This window comes from Cynocephalus volans, chromosome 9 (assembly GCF_027409185.1).
Source record: "Cynocephalus volans isolate mCynVol1 chromosome 9, mCynVol1.pri, whole genome shotgun sequence".
NCBI classification, from domain to species: domain Eukaryota; kingdom Metazoa; phylum Chordata; class Mammalia; order Dermoptera; family Cynocephalidae; genus Cynocephalus; species Cynocephalus volans.
Genome location: NC_084468.1, coordinates 150,098,495 through 150,111,279, shown reverse-complemented (window position 1 = coordinate 150,111,279; position 12,785 = coordinate 150,098,495). Strand labels below are relative to the sequence as shown.

At 36.1% G+C, this 12,785-nt stretch overlaps 1 protein-coding gene across 4 annotated transcripts in view; it reads left to right on the top strand.

Moving 5' to 3' along the window:
- The window catches only part of SPOCK3 (SPARC (osteonectin), cwcv and kazal like domains proteoglycan 3), a 468,485-nt gene that overhangs the window by 33,991 nt on the left and 421,709 nt on the right, over positions 1-12,785 (top strand). The window lies entirely within an intron of this gene.

The window sequence follows — 12,785 nt, the reverse complement described above, 5'->3', positions numbered from 1 at the left end:
ACAGTGATTGTTTCCCTCATTTGCAGGACTTTTCTAAAGAAAACTTATTTTTCTTTGAAGTAAATTTCTAAAAATGTTTAGAGTTTAGAATACTATATACAGCAAGTACAGAGGAAAAAATATTTTCTATGATTTCATCGCCCAGTGGTAACCACAGTTATTTGTACTGACGCTTAATGTTATTATTGTTATTTATTTCATACATGCTTTCTTAGAGTGGGTTTCCCGGGAAACAGAATCTGAGATTTGAGGGCAGAAGGTTTACTGGGGAGTGCTCTTAGAAACAGCATCTTTGAGGGGAGAGGGCAGAACACTGGGCAGAGATGGAAGCTGACCAGGAAAGATCTTGCAACAGAAGCCTCGGCTAATCATATGAGGAACGGTGGAGCTAAAATGACCCTGAAGAATTGAATTGGGCCGGTCTTTGTTCCTGCACATTGACTAGTCTGTGGATATGAGTTGCCCCAGGGATGGCATGTCCCTTCGGGTTAGGCAGCTGTCTTTGCCAGAAGACAATGACTTAAGAGGGTCTTCCTTGTGAGCCATCAGCAGCCAATGAACCTCACAGCTGGGGAATCAGTGTCCGAGACCTGAAGAGGTATCTGAGCAGCACCTCATCTACTATATGTGCACATAAAAATATTTAGCATTTTGGGGATCATAACTCACCCTTTTTAGAAATTTGTTACACTTAATGATTTCTGTGAGTTTATGTATTAGAAATTTCAGACAAAAATCTCATGCAACTGTCATGTAATTTGAATGCAATTTTAATGGTTTTGATCACTTTTTCTGAGGATTCCATGCAAATAATGATTATTTCATCTATGCAAAAATATACTTATGGCCAACAAATATTAATTATGATGCCTTTTTCACAAAAAGTGGTGGACGTATTTAGCTACTACGTTTGTGTTTTCTGGACTTCTTAAATTTGGGCAAGCTTTAAGGCTGTGGACTATAGGTCTGATTAAATAGGATATAAATCTATTACTTTTGCTCCAACTTATTAGAGTCACTAATTAATTGAGTTTAGTATTTTGTAACCTAAGTATATTACTGTGAAAGTCTGCACTTGAGTGAGCTGCAGTCTCAGTTGTCAGATTTAAACTACGGTTCCTGGAAGTTGAGCTGTGTGAAGAGAGGAGTTGGGATTGCTCTGTCAGATTCAAAGCATGGACCATAAAAGACCTCAAAGAGGGTTTAAAAATAGAAGAAAAAATTAAAACACGAATAAAAACACAGACAAAAACTACAGTCTTTTCTAATTATTGATTTTTAATTATTATGAGCGATATCCAAATAGTAGGTTGTATATTCTACCATTATATCAACTAAATGCAAATTTTGGTACTTCTGCATCAAATTGGAAATTTGGTCATTTTAGAGGTGAGTGTGGATTGATTTGCATAGGAACATCCACAAATCTTCACTTCTTAAAGAAGCTGTAGGTTCAATGAGATGTGAGTTCACTTTTTTCTCTAGAAACATCTGAGCCATGTATAACCAAACTGCCATACAAGCCTGTCATTTAGCAGGGCCACAGCCATGCCAGACCCTCTAGTCTGGCTTTGAAGACTGCAACAAGGATCTCTGCAGAAAGACTTTCTGTTGTTTTTTACTGCTAAGTAACAAGAAGGAGTTTATGATGATATTAATGAGACCATGTAGATCTCATCATAGCCCCATTATGACACTCTTATTGTCAACAGTAAAATACAGTTTTCTGGAACCATATTTCTGTAGTTGGCTGAAAATACTTATAATCTGATTCCAGGTGTATTAAAGGGAATTAAATAAAGCCATGCACATAGATTTTTTTTATGTATAATATAAAATAAGGATTAGCCAAACACAAATGAATATACGACATCTTCTTTATTGAGGGAAGCTATATCAGGAACTTGGTGGCATAGTTGTCAGGAGCCTTGCAAAGCCTTGCAAAGCCTTTCTGCAATCTGACAGAGCCAGGTGTCAGCTAAGGTCTCATGCAGTTTGGATTGGCCGCTCATGGATGTTAATGAGGAAAAATAACGTTTAAGGATCAAGATCTTTTGCTTCTTTGCAAAGGCCTTTTGAGGATTAATTCCATTTGTCATGCTTATTTTTTGAGTATACGTGTGAAATATAACATATATTTTAGGTGAGCTTGGGAATAGAAATTACTAATTTGTGATGAAAACTTATATTTATCCTGTTTCTTAATTATTTTATCTTTATCTAAATTACCTATAAAAATTTAGCACCACTTTGGTTTAATATGTTTTATTTTCCTGATTGAAAGCAATTAAGACATTAGAGTATAACCTTAAAATAATTTTAAGGAGAATTAACTTTTGAGTATTAATACACAAAATGAAAATTAAGTTTCATACACTTAAATTTCCAATAGCTTATTTTCACTTTCCTTAGAATTTCACTTACCTTTTAAGTAGTAGCCTAAATTTTCACACACAATGAACTATATAAATTTTAAATAAATTCTAAATTTTATAGGTGTTAATCATGTCTGTTTTGTCTTTGGTATCATTTTTGAATAGTATCATTTTAGTATCACTTTTTGTCACTTGTGAATATTCCTAGATGTGTGACACTGAAATTGGTGAATTTATAAAGTTATACACAATTATGCACTTCAGGTAAGCTTGGAACTTAATTCAATCTTCCATAAAGACAACTTGGCAGCATGTATGAAAGCCTGAAAAAATGTGTATAACAATTTATTTCAAGGTTAGAAGTTCAATTTTGGGTAAATTATCATGGCTGAACAGAGTTTCCCCAAGTGTAACAGATACATTGTAAGGTAGTCCCCAAAGAGTAACACCCTTGTGTAAACCTCTTCCCTTGAGTGTAGGTGGAAACTGTTATGTGCTTCTCAACAACAAAATCTGAAAAAGATAGTGGAATGCAATTCCCATGATTTTGTTATATGGCAAAAGTAATGGATACTCACTACTGTAATAATGTACTATATAAGACTCCATTTTAGCAGACTCTAGGGGGAGACTTTTCTGCTGGTCTTGAGAAAGTAGGCTGCCAGGATGAGAGAAGGCCTGTGACAGGACCATCTGACAGCTGTTAGTGGCCTATGGATCTTGAGTGGACCCTGCTGATATCCAGTGACAAAACGGGGACCTCAGTCCTACAATAGCAAGGAACTAAATCCGGCCAACAATCATCAAACCTAGGGAGAGGACCCTGAGCTCCAGAAGGGAATGTGGCTGGCAGATACCTCTATGGCAATCTTTTGAAACCCTTACTTGAGGACCTAGTTAAACTGTGCCCAGACTCTGGATACATGGATAGTATGAGATAAATAAATGGGTGTTGTTTTAAGCTGCTAGGTTTGTGGTTAATGTGTTACATGGTAATAGATAATTAATACACCAAAGACTTTAGTTATAGCAGTTTTGTATAGTTTAAAAAGAAACAAAAACACAAATACTGCAATGTAAAATAATAGGGATATTTTTGTATGTCCGTATACCAGCGTGCTCAGCTGTTAAAAATGATATTGTATTTTGGTGATGGGGAGCAATAATCAGCCACAATGTATATCGACAAAATAAAATTAAAAAGAAAAATGATATTGTAGCTTAAGTGGTTGCAAACAGTATGCTCAGTATGATAAAATTTTTTCTTAGCTAATGTGAATGCTCAGAAAAAGTTACCTGCTATTCATATCCTGTATGAATGTGGTTTTTGCTGGACGCTACAGACTATCTTATTATAGAAAAGAATGTTACATAGTAAATTAGGAGTGTTCAAGACATGCACAACCAAATGTCTTTATCATTGACCTTCTGAATTCCTGTGGGTTGAAATATGCCATTTAAAACTGAATTGGCTGTTTCTGAATTAAGCTTAGTGATATATTTATTCTCTTGTTGGACTAAAGGAATAGCTAATGCCCAGATATATGTATAATGATTCTTTCGGGAAAATAGGAATATGAGTGAAAGGGGATTAATTTCAAAGTCCCTCCACATTGAAGCCTTTCTTTAAGAGATATGTTCAATGTGCACATAAAGAGGAGAATTTCTTCCAATGTGTATATTTAACAAGAACAAACGTGAAGTTAAGTAAATTTCCTTCATAACCTTTCAGATTTATTAGCATCTTTGTGACTTATGAACCATTTGGGCTTTAAATAAATGATCCTGGTATGATATTCAAGAAGATTTTTCAATCAGTGCTTTACGACCATCTGTCATGAAAGTTTCTATGCCTACGTATTTCTCCTGCTTCCTTAATGGGCCCTACGGGTAGTGTTCGGTGGATTCTGACCAGGTCTCCTGGCTGGAAACTATTTGCTGGTGGTGTTCTCATAGGCTTTAGGCAACCTCTTACTTATAGTCTGATAAACTGTACGCTTCTTTTCACTCCATTTTTCGAAGGGTATCTTTTATTATTCTGGGAATTTGTTTCCTTTAGGTAAACTACAGTTGTACACGGCTATCATACTCTAAGATTCTCTGTGGAATAATAAAATGCTAACATCAATGACTATCACGAGTCTTTTATTCTCTTTATTCCTATTTTGTTTTGTTCAGACTTTTATCATAAAAGCACTTCAATATCATATTTTATTCATCTTTCTATAAGAACATAATTCATTAGAAGTTCTTTATATGCACTTTGTTTTAAAAACGTGTCATTTTTTCATGCTGAATATTTTGACCTAAATTTTGATTGGAAAGCGTTTCATATTTTGTACTCGGTTGAACTTTTTGTGACTTATCATGAGCAAAAAATTTAAGAAGTCTAAAAGGATGTTTTTGAAAGAAGATTATATTGGTTTCCTATTGTGCATAGCAAACTACTTAAAAACTCAGTGGCTTAAAGCAATGATCCTTTATTATCCTTCAAATGTCTTTGACTTGCTGGGCTGGGCTGGGCTGGGCTGAAGTACTTTCTTCAGGGTGTTGTGGCTGAGGGTCTCTTCTGTTACTGCAGTTGTGTAGGCCGGTTGAAGCTGTTCAGTTCCACCTGCCTTCCATTGTTCTTGGACCAGTAGCGCCTGTTCTAATGGTTGTGATGACCAAGAAACAAAAGACAACCAGAACCTGCAGAGCCTCCTCCACCCTATGCCCAGACTGGCATACAGTCTCTTCTGCCTGCTTTCTGCTGGACAAAGTAGATCACATAGCAGAGTCCAAAGTAAAGGGATGGATACCTTCTCTTTGTCAATAATGAAGCCATAGGAAGGATGTGGGTGCAAAAACATGTAAAGGATCAAGGCCAGTGACACAATCTCCAAAGAATAAATAAGAAAATAACCACTTGTCAGGTATGAATTTATAATTCTAGAGTTTTTTCCATTCACTTCTGACTTCTTCCAAATATCCAAGAGCATGAGAATGAGGAGTAGACCTTTGTTTTTTATCCTTCTTTGGGCATCAGAGAACTCTTCACCAGCATTCTTTTGCCCATATATAAATGCGGGAGAATTGAATGGGATCAGATAAGGGGATAATGTTAGTTCTGGCTTCACATTATCATACTTAAGTGTGCATAATTTTTTTCTGGTAGAAAACTAGACATACTAAAGCCTGTGCCTGTATTTTGAGAATTAGAAAACTAAACATGGAGTCAAAATTGATAACCAAAAGAAAAGTTAAGGTTGCCAGACTAGATACAACTTGTTCTCTAATAACTTGTTAAAACAGAAAAATTGCTACAATTTTATCAGTTGTATTTCTACATAATTATTTATTTAGAAAGTCATTAAAGGATAGATTTTAAGAGGATGGATTAAAATACCATGAGTTCTAATTTTTTGCCATTATTTAGTCCATCCACATATAAATAAAAATGAGTATAACTTGAGTGGTTATTGCAATGAAGAAAAATATTGCAGATAAAATTAATGAGAAGAATAAGGCATGCCTTAATGTATCAGGTGATCAAAAAAGGCCTGTCTGCAAATGCAACCTTGTAGTACATCTTGGAAAAAGGAGAGTAAGAGAACCATATGTATGTTTCATTGAAGAGCTTTCTAGTTAGAGGACAAAGCAAGTGAGAAGGGCCTGGGTTGGGAGTATGAGAATTTGAGTTACACCAAAGAGGCATTTGTGGCTGGAGTAAAGCTGAAGGGGAAATTGCAGAAGATAAAGTCAGAATGGTAGTAAGGAGCTAGATCATAGTACAACCTTGTACACCAAGGTAAACATTAAGGGTCATGTCATCTTGGAGAGATGGGAAGCTATTTAACAGATTTTAAGCAGAGCAATAATTTCATCACATTATCTGGAGAATAGACTAAAGAGGGGAAGCGTAGAGTCAAGTTAGGAAATTTTTGCAATAGTCTTGCAGATGATGACCTAGTAGCAATCCAAATAGTGAGAAGTGGTCAGACTCAGGATATATGTTGGATAAGACCAAAGCATTTGCTGACAAATTCACTGTGAGCCTTAGAAGAGAGGAGTCAGGGATGACTGAAGACTTTTTTGTTCTATGCATTTTAACGATAAAGTTGGCTTGTAACCAGATGAGGAAGATTGCTGGAGGAGCAAGCTTATAGAGCAATTTAAGTTATTTAAGTTTGTTAGTGGCCATGTTAAGTTTAAGACTTCTTGTAGACATCTAAGACTGTCAGAAGCTATATGGATTTAAAGGTCTGTAGTACCAAGGAGAAAATGGAAACACAGGTATGAATGTGGAAATCATTAGCCTGTAGTTTGTATTTAAAGCAATGGAACTAGTTGAGGTCTCCTTTAATTAATGAAATAATTATGAATCAGTACATAATGGATTGGTCCTAGTCAACATGATCTAAGTTACTATAAAAATTTAAATGAAAAAATAATTTTAATTTAAACTTAAATAATTTGTATATTTATAAATTTTGATGTAATGGTAACATATCCATTTACCTACTCTTCAGTGGGCTGAAAGTTTACCTGTAACATATGCTTTAAAAATATTGTCTTTTATACAGATGTTTTTATTCTAAAAATATTAGGCCATGTCTTTTTTTTTTATTGAATCATAATTGATTATGCATATTTTTTGGGTTCAACGTTGACATACTTTGATCAAATCAATATTACTAGCATATATATTGTTACAAATTATACATATTCTTTCGTCCCCTTGTCCAATCTCTCCCTATCCCCCTCTCCCTACCCCCCTCCCTTCTCTGATAACCCTAGATTTCTTCTCTCCTTCTGAAAGAGGAAATGGTTACTCTGTTGGTCTATTGCCTAGATGATCTGTGCAATACTGAGAGGTGTGTTTATGTCCCCAATATTATTGTAGAGTGGATGCTTCTTCTGTCACTCTGGAATGGGCTTTGTGGAGAGAGACATCCTCTTCTTTTCTTTGGTCTCTGCTGGTGACTCTCCTTGTGTTAATGCACTCCAGTGGCTGGCAGACCATCTGCATGGTGGTTGTGGCATCTAGCCACTTTTGTGGTAGCTGTGGTTATTGTGGTGGCTGTGGTGGGCCACCCACAGGGAGGTGATGTTTTTGGTATGCTCCTTAGGGCTGGTGATGTGCCTGGTTGTGAGGGGGGGTCCATTCCCCAGCTCCATACCTCAGGTCCCTGGGCAGGCATCGAGGCACTGGCAGTGTGCCTGATTGTGTGTGTGTGTGTGGGGGGGTCCAGTCTCTGGATCCATGCCTCAAGTCCCCAGGGGGGCTCCAAGGCACTTGGGCTATGTCTCTCTGATTTCAGTCTAGCCTTTCTTAAATACCTAGATTGGTGGACTCATAGTGATAATCTTAGCCGTATTTCCAGTGGGTATAAGATATATTTCTAAAAAATTACCAGCCACATTATTGACCTTTAAAATATAAATGCTGAAATATCACTGTAATTTATCATTCTGTGCATGAAAATGATACCACCTTAATATATATACCTCTATATATCATCCTTAATCGAACCCCTTATAGGAATACAACCTCTCTTTGAAGGTTTCCTTTATTTTATGTTTTCTCCTCATGGGCAATGAAACTTAAGCCCCTGATTGTGGCTTACCACTAACTGTCGGATACTGTTCATATGGACATCTCTCTGTCCTGTCCTGCCCAGTACAGTCTCTGCTTTTGTGAGCAGTTCTCAATCTTCATTTGATCCTGCTGCCGAGCACAACCTTATGAGCTGAAACATCCTCAGTTCTGCTTCTCACTCTCCTTTGCAGATGTCCCTCTTCTCTGAATTCTTTGCACTCAGAAGCATTCCAGAGCAGTGTTGTTTAAGACCCCTGGTGTTACTGCTTTTCTGAAATTCTCTTGTCTCTTTTCTCCCAAGGTGGTTCCAAAGGAGGCTAGGTTGATTTGAAACAGTGTGCCATAGTGTTGCTCAAAAGCACTACTTCTCCCAGACTCTCAGGCTTTGTCACTGGGTCCAACTTGTAAACACCCCTTTCCATGGAATGGAATCCCTCCCATTACAGCCACGTTTTGGGGGGCATTAACTCCCCTGCCATCCCCACACCCTGTGCTAATCCTAGTTTATTAACCAGTCTGTGAATTATTTAATTCTCACCATGATATTTTGAGGGTTTTATTCCCAAGAAAACTCATAAGCTTCCAAATCAATCAGTAGATGTAAATAAATTTTAAATGCAGGGTGATATATGTCTCCTTAGTTCTCCCAAGAGATATGTCTGAAATTCAGTTCTGGAATAGCTGGGATGCATGCTTCTTGTATGCTGTGAATGAAAAAAATCTTTATTTAATATACTGTACTATAATTCTAATCTGCATATAACAAAATGTGCTATGTCCACTTCTTTGGAAGGTTAAGGTACATCAGGTGAAATCAATATAGATTTTCAGGAATGTTCATTAAATTTTTATATTAAGATTGTAAAAAATTCATACATGATAAATTAGATAAAGATAATAGAACATGAATGAATAAAAATTACTTGATTATAAAAAATATTTCCTACAGGAAATCATTTTAGCAACTCAGAAAGGTTTGTGGGACCGAAACTGAGCAGGGAGAGAATGGCAAGTAGATTTATACTTGTGTGCCTATCCTAGCAAATTTTTAAGTCTCATCTGTGGTATGTTCTGAAGATTCTGTACCGGCCACATACTCTATAGCAGAAAGTCCCAACTCATCGGCTGTGGCTATCATAAACTTGGTAGAGTGGAGTCTCTCATCCTGTTCATTTTCCACCTTGGCCTACAGGGAAGAAACTAAGGAAAATGGATTTTAGTAATAATGGAATGAAACATAATACTATCTACTCAGGGTCTATCATCAGCATAAGTGCTGCAACCCGAGCCTCCTTGGGTTCTTTTTCTCAAAGGGTCTCAGGGAGTCTGATAAAGATAAACTGTCTTGTACAAATAGCAGAAGTATGAATCAGTCATCTTTAAAAATTTTGCTCAGATAATCCCTAAAATAATTCTGAAAAATAAACATTTGCAAAATTTTTTAATTGACCTTGAAATTTTTCCATCAAATTTAATCAGATAGGATTAATTTTAAACATATCATAAAGATAGGCATTTAAAATATTATCGAACTGTTCTCTTGTAAGCATCTAAGGGAGTATAAAAATTAAAGTATTTGAAATATCCCACCTTTTATTTTAAATATGTATATATTACATTTACATCATTCTTATATCTCTTTGAAATCACGGTTCTTGTCTACTTTAAGTTGTTTTAATTTCCTAAATTGTACTATAATTTTTTGGAAATCTTTTGCTCATTATCTCATTATATCTTTTTGAACATAAAACACTAAAATTAATTTAAACGTTTTTCTGACACTATGAATCTCTAAATGTTAAAAATTTCTACAAGGTTGAGTTATGTAACAACTACTGTTAATATGTGTTGATGAAATAAAATAGCATGTATCACTAACTTACTCCAATGGTTATTAAGATAAAAAGTTAGAAAGGAGTGGGGACTGAGGCTGTCAATAAGATGGATGGGAATATTTGGTGACTAGATTAAAAGTAATTTTATTGTTGACAATATTTTAAATTACCCATTTGATTTATACTTAGAAGTGTTTTTATCTTGGGGCAATGCTCAATCCATAGTAAGATTCTGCATAAGTGAAAATTATTATTTAAATAAAAGAATATTAAATTTTCATTTGAATGACATACTGGTAATCGTAAATGCTGAGATGTGACACTTGCATCACAGACACTAGTTCAGGCAGAGTAATTTTAGATAATAGAAATTGAGTACTGCTAAAGCATCCACAGTATCATATCTCTTAGAAAATCTTTGTGGTCATCTCTGGGCTGGAAATGTACCATTAAGGTTGTCACTACAGGTACTACTGGCTGCTGATTATAGCACAATGGCTAAAGGTTTAGAATCTGGAGCTCAATTACCTGGGTTCAAATCCCTGCTTTGCATGTAGCTAACTGACCTTTGGTGAGTTACTGAAACTTCCGGGCCTTTTCTTTATTGATGATATAGGGACTGAGAAAAGAGAAAGCAGCCCTGATATTTGAGAAACTGACTTAGACTTATATCTAGGCCTTGCTGTCTTTAGGAGCTGGCCTGACAATCACAGCTAGGCCTTGGAGTCCTCCTATTGGAAATAAAAAAATCTCACAGAACATCATCAGACAGGGTCATTCGGTGATTTTGATAAAGATAAAGACAAAGAGAGGCAAGGCAAGAGCAGTTGATAATTTTGACTAAGTGGGGGCAAAAGGAAAGGTCACTGTAAGCCACAAAATACCTGCTAATATAAGTTATTGCTGCATCATTAGCCTTGTGGTCTGCTCTCCATGTAGAAAGGATTTAATATACATGGTCATAGAATTATCCCTGCCTTGCCTCCTGATAGCACCCAATCTAGAGTGAATACCTGCTTTCTGAAGCCCTCTCCCCAAATCACCTTACCAAAGCCCAAATCCTATAATAAACCCTTCCAATCACTTACTGATTCCCCATGGTTTCCTATGTTCATCCCTCACTGCAACAGGAATTAAGCCCAACTTGTGTAACTACAGGTGTTTCCCTTGTGGTCTTTGAACTAAAAGAGTTGGAAGCATTATCTTTCTGTAAAAAACAGTTTTATATGTGGACAACAGAGACATACTGACAACAAAAAAATGGCATTAAATTTTACAATTTAGGAAAGTTTTGAGCAGAATAATTTATTGAATAAACACACAAAATTTTAAATTCTCAAATAAATGGGCATAATAATGATATATATTCCACAAAATGTTGGGAAGAAAATTAAGGTGAAGTGTTTGGCTGGTTGCTTCTGCATGCTAATCACTGATAGGTAGAAAAATGTTTCCCCAAAGATGGTCATGTCCTAATCCCTGGAACCTGCATATGTTACTTTACATGGCAAAAGGGATTTGGCAGAAGTGGTTAAGTACTTTGAGATGGGGAGATTGTTCTGAGTTATCTTGAAGGTTACAAGTGTCATTATATGAGTGAGGCAGGAGGGTCAGAGTGAGAGAAAGAAAGAGATTTGGTCATAGAAGCAATGGTCAGAATGATGGGGCCATGAACCAAGGAATGCAGGCAACCTCTAGAAACTGTACAAAGCAAGGAATGGGTTTTCCTGTAGAGCCTCGAGAAGGAATGCAGCTCTGCCAACACCTTGATCAATACAAGTCCAACTTGTATTGATTTTAGTTTAACTTGTGCAACTGTAAGACATTAACTTGTATTGTTTAAGCCAGTAAGTTTGTAATTTGTTATAACAGCAATAGGAAATTAATACAATATAATAGCTTTATTATTATTGATATTGTGCTAGTTTGCTAGGACTGACATAACAGAATACCTCCAACTGAGCGGCTTAAACAGCAAAAAAGTATTGTCTCACAGTTCTGGAAGTGAGAAATCCAGAGTCAAGGTGTCAGTAGGGTTGGTTCTTTCTGAAGCCTGTGAGGGAAAGGTTTGTTCCAGGCCTCTGTCTTTGGCTTGTAGATGGCTGTCTTTTGCATCATCTTTCCTCCATCCAAATTTCTGTTTTATGGGAACACCAGTCATATTGGATAAGGGCCCACCCTAATGACCTCACATTAAACGGATTACCTATGTAAAAATCCTATCTTCAAATAAGGGCACATGCAGAGGTATTGGAGGTTACACCTTTAATATGAATTTTGGGATACACAAATAATTTATAATTATTATGTGCATTTAAAATAAAATTCTTGAATTTGAAAAGTATGAGCATACTCTCAGAAAAAAAGTATCAAATAATAATTATAATAATAATAATAATAATTATTTTTTTGTTTGTTTTCTTTTTTTTGGGACCGGTAAGGGGATCGCAACCCTTGGCTTGGCATTGCCTGCACCGCGCTCAGCCAGTGAGCGAGTGAGCCACGGAGTTGGCCCTCAAATAATTATTTTAACAATAACTTTCATTTGACTAACATAGCTCTTTTATTTTTTATTTTTATTTTTATATCCTTATTTATTTATTTATTTATTTATTTATTTATTTATTTATTTATTTTCCCCCCTCTTCTCTCCACCTCTCCCCTCTCGCCCTCTTCTTTTTTTTTTTTTCCTCCTTAATTTTATTTTGTTGATATACAATGTGGTTGATTATTGTGGCCCATTACCAAAACCCCCCTCCCTCCTCCCTCTCCCCCCTCCCACCCAACAATGTCCTTTCTGTTTGCTTGTCGTATCAACTTCAAGGAATTGTAGTTGTTGTGTCTTCTTCCCCCTCCCCTCCCTGGTTTTTTTTTTTTTTTTTTTTTGTGTGTGTGTGAATTGATTTATTTATTTTTAGCTCCCACCAATAAGTGAGAACATGTAATATTTCTCTTGCTGTGCCTGACGTGTTTCACTTAATATAATTCTCTCAA